The sequence below is a fragment of the Peromyscus californicus genome, unplaced genomic scaffold (assembly GCF_007827085.1).
Source record: "Peromyscus californicus insignis strain IS unplaced genomic scaffold, ASM782708v3 Scaffold_4__1_contigs__length_199733344, whole genome shotgun sequence".
Taxonomy (NCBI): Eukaryota; Metazoa; Chordata; class Mammalia; order Rodentia; family Cricetidae; genus Peromyscus; species Peromyscus californicus.
This window is the reverse complement of record NW_026294562.1, coordinates 182,144,739-182,154,622: the sequence shown is the minus strand read 5'-3', so window position 1 is coordinate 182,154,622 and position 9,884 is coordinate 182,144,739.

Genomic DNA, 9,884 nt, shown 5'->3' with positions numbered 1-9,884 from the left:
GAAAGCCAAGGCGGAGGACCATGGATGAGGGAGGAGGTGGAGGAAAGCCAAGGCGGAGGACCATGGATGAGGGAGGAGGTGGAGGAAAGCTAAGGCGGAGGACCACGGATGAGGGAGGAGGTGGAGGAAAGCCAAGGAGGAGGACCATGGATGAGGGAGGAGGTGGAGTATAGCTTAGTAGGAGGACCAGGGCTGCTGAAAGAGATGGGGTAAGGCATAAATGAGGAAGGAGGTGGAGCATCGCTGAGGAGGACTGGAGCTGAGGTAGGAGTTCCGGTATAACAGAGAAGAAGGAACCTGGATAAGGTAGTGGGTTGGGTCTATCTGAAGAGCGGTGACAGGCTAAAGGAGAGGGCGGTGTAGCTGAGGAGGACGTCCAGGTCTGAGGGAGGAGGTGGAGCATAGCTCAGGAGGGACAGGGCTGAGAGAAGAAATGGGGTAGAATTGAGAAGGAAGAACAGGAATGAGGGAGAAGGCGGGGTTAGGTGAGGATGGACAGGTTGAAGGAGGAGGTGTCCACCAGGAGAGGCGGTGAGAGGAGAGGCTGAGGTAGAGGAGGGGCAGGATCGAGACGGCTGTAGGGGGTAATCCCCGGTACAGACCAAGCTGCAGGGCTGGGGGAAGCGGTGGGGCCCGCCGCAGGCTGGAGGGAGGGGAACGGTGGTCCCTGGATGCACAAGCCCACGACGAGGCAGGAAGGCCACCTACACACGCCAGCTTTCCCGGGCTCCCAAGCCTGGCCTAGTCACGACTCCCTCTCCAAAGCCAGCTTCCAACCTCAGGTCCTTCCCCTAGAGGTCTGGCCAACTCTTCATTCACTACGCAGTCATCCTTCCGCAGCCAGCCCACCAAAGCCCACCACGGCTTCTTAGCCCATTTCAGGCTCCCCAGGCTGTCTGTGCTTACCGCCTCCCTCGGCCTCGTGTCCCCTCCTGACCCTGAAGGCCCACGGTCCCCATGACGGAATCTCAATCTTCCCCCCGCCCCAGACACTCACTCATCTCTCGGAAGGTTCTGGGCTAGGCTGACGAACGCTCCAGGAGAGCGCGTGCGCAGTGGCAGATTCAGGCACGCGCATTGGGGCGACTCTGCCCGGGAAACGGAAGTCCGTGGGAGTGGGTGGGGCCTCAGAGTGAGAAGGGTCACATGGTGGGTGGGGTCGCGGGGTAAGAGAGGTGCGAAGGACAAAGCCGATGTCCCAGACGTAGGGACACGGGTGCAAGCAACCCCCTGTGGCCTTCGAGTTAATGCCTCCACTTACTGAAGACTTGCTGCATGATTTCAAAACTTTGAAAACAACCAGTTAATGGTGAAATCGTCTTCCATCACTGCGCTCAAGTTGTCACACCCCAATCCCCACACAATTACACAGGTGACCGTTTGAACGGCTTTGAAATGATCTTCCAGGGTACCCCTCCTCCCTTACAGGAAACAAGGAAAATTCCAACCAACCTTGCTTTAAATGACTTTAAAAATCTGTAATTTTGCAGGTCAGCCAACCGAACAATACATTATTGTCTCTGACTGGCTTTTACAGTCCCGGTGCATCCTCTGAACTGTGGTACCCACCAGGCTACTTTTTTGAAAACAAACTTCTGCTTTTGTTAGAATCGCCCATTGTTCACTTAGGCCTGTATGAATGGGTGACTTTAGAGGTTAGAGGGAGGCCAAAATTCCACCCTTGGATCATGCAACCCTGGCCTCTTCTGAACATGCATCCTGTGAACCTCTATGATGTTGGATCACAGACCAGAAGAACAAAAGTTCCCTGGGCTGGGAGAATGTGCTATGGGAAAGCAGCTGGCAGCCTGGCTTGATGATCCCAGGACCCACATGGTGGAAGGAGAGAACTGGCTCCCTCAAATTATTCTAACTCCCCATGTGTGCTGTGGCATATATACACAATAAATAAATTAATGGTTTTGTTTGTTTGTTTGTTTGTTTGTTTAAGAATGAATAGCATAGCCGGACGGTGGTGGCGCACACCTTTAATCCCAGCACTTGGGAGGCAGAGCCAGGCGGATCTCTATGAGTTCGAGGCCAGCCTGGTCTGCAGAGCAAGATCCAGGACAGGCACCAAAATGACACAGAGAAACCCTATCTGGAAAACAAACAAACAAACAAATGAACAGCACACTTCTAATCACCCTTTTCTCAATGTTTTAACCATCCCTTCTTCTTTTCCCTTTGTAGGGTAAAAGGGCCAAGGAAAGAACACCCGAACCCTGACTTGACACTAAGAGCAGGGCCAAGAAACAGAATCCCTCCAATCCCTGAGCTTGCCTCAAGATCAGATCACAAAAACCCCACCAAGCCCAGGCCACCTTGGAAAGCCCTCCCCTACCCCGAAAGGAACACTATATAAAGCCTGTCTTCTGTTGGGTTCCCTGTGCCCCCCACCCCAGCAGAGGCAGCCACCTGCCTATGTTTTTTTTCCTCCCAAGAAATCCCTCCTGAATTTTGTTGTGTGGTGTGACTTTGTGGTATTCCTTGACTCCGGATTGCCAGGATACCTTTTCCCTCAGAGCGGCAACACTTGCATTGGGGAAATCTTACCCCTCCAGGACGGAGCTGTGACAGTTCTGTTGGGGACACTTTTCCCTTCAGAGCTGTAACACTTACACCCTTCCCCCCCTCTCCTCTTCCCTTATTATTATCAACAGGACCTTGCTAGGTAACCCAGACTGACTTCAAACTCACTATGTACAATTCTGCTTCTCTTTCCCACAAACACCCTCCAAACTATGTCAGATGTTGTGATTTTGAAAGGTGCTCTTTCAGTTCTTCATGCTTGCTCGTTTCATGAATAAATTTTCTTTTTTTCAAAACTCATTGTTTTAGTGACAGCCTACTGTGTAATAGGGAAAACAGGCCTGTTTGAGTAACATGTAGAAAGTATGAATATGTATATGTATAGTCACAGATGTACAAACTCATATGTTTATGTACATATATATTTATGAACATGAATGTGATATATGTATATGCACACTATATAAATTAATGTTTGTATTCATAGTTTAAAACATAAATATTAAATATATTCTGTTATGTTTTGACATATACACGTGTGTAGGCAGATTTTTCTGTCCCACCAGCCAGCTCCCAAATCACAATAGAGACTTATTATTAATTATGAAATCTTGGCCAATAGCTTAGGCTTGTTTCAAACTAGCTCTTATAACTTAAATTAACCCATTTCTATTAATCTATGTGTTGCCACATGGCTCATGGCTATTACCTTTCCTCCTGTACATCTTGGTTGTTCTGTGTCTGGCTGGCAACTCCACCTTCTTCTACCCAGCATTCTCTCTGCCCTGAAAATCCTGCCTAGCTATTGGTCATTCAGCTTCTTATGAAACCAATCCAAGTGACGTATCTTCACAGTGTATAAAAAGATTATTTCACAACATTTCACATGTGAATAGTATAGTATGATGTATAATGAAACACAAAGTGTAATGTTACATAATATGTATTGTGTTAATGTTTCTTTTTTAAATGATTTATTTACTTTTATTTTATGTGCATGAATGTTTGCCTGCGTGTTGTCTGTGCACCATGTGTGTGCAGGACCTGAGAAAGCCAGAAGAAGGCACCAGATCCACTGGAAATGGAGTTACAGATAGTTGTGAACCATAGAATGGGTGCTGGGAACTGAACCCAGGTCCTCTGAAAGAGCTGCCAGTGCTCTGAACACTGAGCCATCTCTCCAGGCCCCTGTGTTCAGTTTCAGTTGCTGTGACAAAATGTCTGAGATAAACTTACAAGTAGGAAAAACATATTGTGACTCATAGCTTCAAAGGTCCCAGTTGTTTGCCCCTGGGCCAATGGCAAACAGAATATCAAGGCAGGGAAGGTGTGGTGGAGCAAATCTTCTTGCTTCGTGGCAGCTGGGAAACAGAAAGATGAAGAGGAGGAGGCTGAGGTCTCACTATCTCCTTCAAGGTCATACCTCTAATGATCTAACTTCCTTCCACTAGAAATTGGGGTCTAAAGATACCCTTATCCCCCATGAGTGCCACAGGCTTACAACCACACCTTCAACACATGGGCCTGGGCAAACATTCAAACTATAACACATTTTTGAAATACATTTTATACTTATAGTGAAATAAATTTATCACTATCAATAATTAAATAATTATAGAAATCTACTACATATAGTTACATGTTCACATCATTGTCTTTGCTTCCCTCTCTTTGCTATTATTATTATTATTATTTTAACATTTCTTTCTTCATTCTATTCTAGTTACACTTCGTGTGTGTATGCATGAGTGGGTGTGAGGCACCAGGTTGCATTGGTGGAGCTTAGAGGACAAGTTGTGGGTGTCAGTTCTCACCCTCCACCATGCAGGTTCCAGGAATCAAACTCTTATCATCAGGCTTAATGGCAAGTGATTTTACCAGCTGCGCCATGGTGTTAGTTGTTTAACTCTTTGGGGGGCCCACCAACCAGCTCCCAAATAAGTTACATGCAGAGGCTTCATTCTCACTTATAAATGCCCGTCCTTCGCTTGGCTTGTTTCTTGCCCGCTTTCCTTAACTTTAAATTGTCCTGTTCTCTTACTTCTGTAAATCTTACTCTTACTCTGTGGCTTGCTGTGTAGCTGGGTGGCTGGCCCCTGATGTCCTCCTCCTTCTCTGGCTACTCCTTCTTTTTATTCCTCCCAGATTCCTCCTTTTATATATTCTCTCTACCTGCCAGCCCTGCCTAGCCTTCCTCCTGCCTTGCTATTGGCCGTTCAGTTCTTTATTAGACCATCAGGTGTTTTAGACAGACACAGCAACACAGAGTTAAACAAATGCAGCATAAACAAAAGTAACACACCTTAAAATAACATTCTAGAACAGCCACCTTGTTGTCCCAATTCCTTTCTTTTCCTTCCTTTCCTCCTTTTTAAAAATGTTTATTTTTTATGTATTTACAAAAGATGGTGCACTTGTACCTTCTTTGTTCCCATTCTCTTCATATCTTGCACCACACCGCTCAGCTTCCTGTTTGATTTTTTTTTTTTTTTGAGCTGAGGATCGAACCCAGGGCCTTGCGCTTGCTAGGCAAGCGCTCTACCACTGAGCAAAATCCCCACCCCACCCCACCCCTTTTTTTTTTTTTTACTGACTTATGTGTATGGGTGTTTGCCTGCACATGTCTGCATGCCACATGCCTACAAACCGTTTGCTCCCTGTTTGTGATCGCTCATTGGATTTAGTGACGCGGTTATGGCTTTACTTTGTTTACTTGGGTTTTGACCGACGCCTGACTGAGCTCTTTTGCTTCAGCCAAGGTGGAATGCACAGCTTGGTCCTTCAGAAACTCAACTCGTGTGGAAAGTCACTGAAGGTAAGTTGTTGTGTGATATTTTGTTTGTGTTCTGACAAAGAAAGTTTGCCTGGAGCTCAGAGGGCGGAGCTAGCCACTAGATAATCATAGAGGCCAGGCTGGGGTGGCACAGACCTTTAATCCCAACACTTGGGAGGAGGAAGCAGGAAGATCGGGAGTTCAAGGCCACCCTGGGTCACATGAGATGGATCCAGTCTAAAAGAGAAACAGAGTCAGGTGGTGGTGGCTCATGCCTTTGATCCCAGCACTAGGGAGGTGGAGACAGGAATATAAAATAGGTAGAGACAGGATCTCACCTGTTCAGTCTGAGGATTCATAGAGACAGGATTGCCCCCCTTTGCTGTGGGATGGTCTGTATGTCAAATGTGTTGCTGATTGGTCAATAAATAAATCACTGATTGGCCCGTGGCCAGGCAGGAAGTGTAGGCGGGACAAGGAGGAGAATAAAGCTGGGAAGTGGAAGGCTGAGTCAGAGAGACACTGCCAGCTGCCAAGATGACAAGCAGCATGTGAAGATGCCGGTAAGCCACGAGCCACGTGGCAAGGTATAGATTTATAGAAATGGATTAGTTTAAGCTGTAAGAACAGTTAGCAAGAAGCCTGCCACGGCCATACAGTTTGTAAGCAATATAAGTCTCTGTGTTTACTTGGTCGGGTCTGATGGCTGTGGGACTGGCAGGTGAGAGAGATTTGTCCTGACTGTGGGCCAGGCAGGAAAACTTTAGCTACACCCCTTTTGGTCTGAGATTTTGTAGAGGTAAGAAGTCTCTGGTGGCTGGCTGCTCTGCTTCTCTGGGCTTTCAGCTTTCACCCTGACATCTGACTACGGGTTTGTATTTAATAAGACTAATTAGGATCACGCTACAGCGAATCCCTTTGGAGTAGAATTGCTGAGACAAGGGGTTGGCTTTCTGGCAAAGATCTCTTGTCTTTTATTTCTTCTCTTTAAAAAATAAAAATGTTTTTAGACAGAATCTCAGTTTCTAACCCAGGCTGGCCTGAAACTCACAGTGTAGCCCAAGCTAGCTTGGAATTTAAAATAATCTTTCAGCTGCAACCTCCCTCATGCTAGGACTGCAGGTATGAGTTACTGTGTGTGGCTCTCTGAGCGTGATTTCAGAACTGCCCTCCAGCAGCAAACCAACGGAGTCACCAGATTAGGTGAGAGAGCCATCATCCACACTGTCCTGTTCAGTTGCTGAAGTTTTCTAAAACTCACATCTGGGAAATAATTACCTAGAATCATTCTAGCTTGCACATTTTTCTTTTTATGAATAAAATAAAGACTGTTTTCCAGCTTTTTAGGGGCCATCTTATAATCCATATGTTTATTATTTTTTAAATTTATTGTGTGTAGTGTATTCATGTATGTGCATGTAGGCACACACACATGTGTGTGTATGTCTCTCTGTGTGTATATGTGTGTGTATGTGTGTGTGTATTTATGTCTGTGTGTGTATGTCTGTGTGTGTGTGTTTGTGTGTGTCTGTATATGTCTGTGTGTATATGTGTGTGTATGTGTATGCATGTCTCTGTGTGTGTGCTTGCTTGTATGGGTGTGCATGTGTGTGTATGTATGTGTATGTCTGTGTGAGTGTGTGTGTGTCTGTGTGTGCTTGCTTGTATGGGTGTGTATGTGTGTGTGTGTGTGTGTGTGTGTGTGTGTGTGTGTGTGTCTCTGTGTGTGCTTGCTTGTATGGCTGTGTATATGTGTGTCTGTGTGTGTGTTTGCTTGTATGGGTGTGTATGTGTGTGTGTGTGTGCTTGCTTGTATGGGTGTGTGTGTGTATGTGTGTGTGTGTGCTTCCTAGTATGGGTGTATATATGTGTGTATGTGTGTGTGTGTGTGCTTGCTTGTATGGGTGTGTGTGTGTGTGTGTGTGTGTGTGTGTGCTTCCTAGTATGGGTGTATATATGTGTGTGTGTGTATTTATGTCTGTGTGTGTCTGTGTATATATGTGTGTGTATATGTATGTATGTCTCTGTGTGTGTGCTTGCTTGTATGGGTATGCATGTGTGTGTATGTCTCTGTGTGTGTGTGTGTGTGTGTGTGTGTGTGTGTGTGTGTGTGTGTATGTCTGTGTGTGTGCTTGCTTGTATGGGTGTGTATGGAGGTCAGCACTGTACATTGGGTGTCTCCCACAATGGCTTTGCTGACTTACTTTTTTTTTTTTTTTTTTTTTTTTTGGTTTTTCGAGACAGGGTTTCTCTGTGTAGCTTTGGAGCCTTTCCTGGAACTCGCTCTGTAGACCAGGCTGGCCTCGAACTCACAGAGTGCTAGGATTAAAGGCGTGCGCCACCACCACCCGGCTGCTGACTTACTTTTTTGAGGGAGGGTCTATCACTGACTCTGAAGCTCACTGTCTTGGTTAGACTGGCTGGCATGTGAGTCTCCAGAATCCTCCTGTGTTCGCCCCTCAGTTTTGAGATTACAGGCACATTCACAAGCCACCATCGCTGGACATTTATAAAGGTTCTGGGGATCAGAATTGAGGTCCTTGGGGCATCTCCCTGGCCTCACTTGTTTCATATATGTGTGTGTGTGTGTGTGTGTGTGTGTGTGTGTGTGTGTGTATGTACGTATTTTTTTTTTTAAAGTTTGAGATAGGGTCTCACTATGTAGCTCTGGCTGTCCTGGATCTCGCTCTGTAGACCAGGCTGTCTTCAGACTCACAGAGATCTGCCTGCCTCTGTTTCCCGAGTGTTGGGATTAAAGGCGTGTGCCACAGTGCCCAGCTTCTTTTCTCCCCACTTTTTAGATTTATTTATTCTTATTTTATGTGTATGGGTATTTTGTCTGCCTGTATGTCTGTGTGCCACATACACACAGTGCCTAAGGAGGTGAAAAGAGGACATTGGATCCCCTAGAACTGGAGTTACAGATCACTGAGAGCCACCATGTAGTTACTGGGAATCAAACCTGGGTCCTCTGCAAGAACAGTTAGCACTGTCCAACCCTGAGCCATCCTTCCCACTCCCCATTTGTTTTCACTAAAGCAATTTACCAAAGGGTCAAGATCCAGGTGCAGGGCATACTAAAATTATACAGTAATTATTTTATGCACAATGCTGATGATGGCAGCGATGGCATAATGGTTAGTGTGGCTTGTCATGTGTCGCTTGCTGTCAGTTGCTGTGCTGACACAAGTTTGTGAGGTGAATTATTTGCTCACAGGAAGCCTGATATCTGGTAATGAAACTCAGGCTAAGAGAAGCGGCTCAAAGGCACAGACAGAAAGGACTCCAACAACTATCTGTTCCTGGTTTGACTCTATCTGTGCACTAAATCAAATTAGACAGGGGAAACCTGGCCTGAGAGAACAACTCTCATGAAGGAAAAACATTTAACTGGGGCTGGCTTACAGCTTCAGAGGTTCAGTGCATTATTGTCATGGCAAGAAGCATGGCAGCATGCAGGCAGACATGGTGCTGGAGAAGGAGCTGAGAGTTCTACATCCAGATCAGCAAGTGTGGTAATCTGAATGTAACTGGCCCCATAATCTCATACAGAGTGGCCCTATTAGAAGGTGTGGCTTTGTTGGAGTGGGTATGGCCTTGTTGGAGGAAGTGTGTCACTGTGGGAATCGGCATTGAGGTTTCCTATGCTCAGGATCAACCAAGTGTCTCAGTCAACTTCCTGTTGCCTGCAAGATGTAGGACTCTCAGCTTCAGCACCACATCTGCCTGCATGCTGTCATGCTCCCTGTCATGATGATAATGGACTAGACCTCTGAAACTGTAAGTGAGATGCCCCAATTAAATGTTGTCCTTATAAGAGTTGCCTTGGTCATGGTGTATCTTCACAGCAATAGAGAGCTTGACTAAGACAGCAGGTAACAGGAAGAGAATTGGCTTGAGCTTGTGAGACCTCAAAGCCAACCTCCTAGTGACACACTTCCTCCAACAAAGCCACACTTCCTAATAGTACCACTCCCTATGGGCCTATGGGGGCCATTTTCTTTCAAATCACCACACACATAGAGAGAGAGATACACAGAGACACATGAATATACACACATACAGAGAGGTATACATTCACATAGGTACACATACACAGAGACACCAACACACACCTGAAGAGTCAAATCTGGTGTGTGACCCCACAAAGCACTTACTCAGCATCTTTTAATCAGCAGACAACAACTATGTTATTTAAACTCTAGGGTTTCATTAAAATGAGGGAAATCCTTATTTAACATACAATTTCAATGTAAATAGTTACATGTCAAGATTTTGCAAAACTCATTTTATTTATTTATTTTTGTGGTCTAGGGTCTGAATTTAGGGCCTTGTTTGTTTATTTGTTTGTTTGTTGGGACAGGGTCTCTCTATGTAGTCCTGGCTATCCTGGAGCTCACTGTGTAGACCAGGCAGACCTCAAACTCATAGAGATCTGCCTGCCTCTGCCTCTTGAGTGCTGGGATTAAAGGTGTGCACCATCATGCCCAGCTAATTTAGGGCCTTATGCATTAAATGATAGTCTCAGCCTCAGGATTCTCTGTTTGCAGTTCTTGTTCTTCAAAGGTTAGGAGACTGC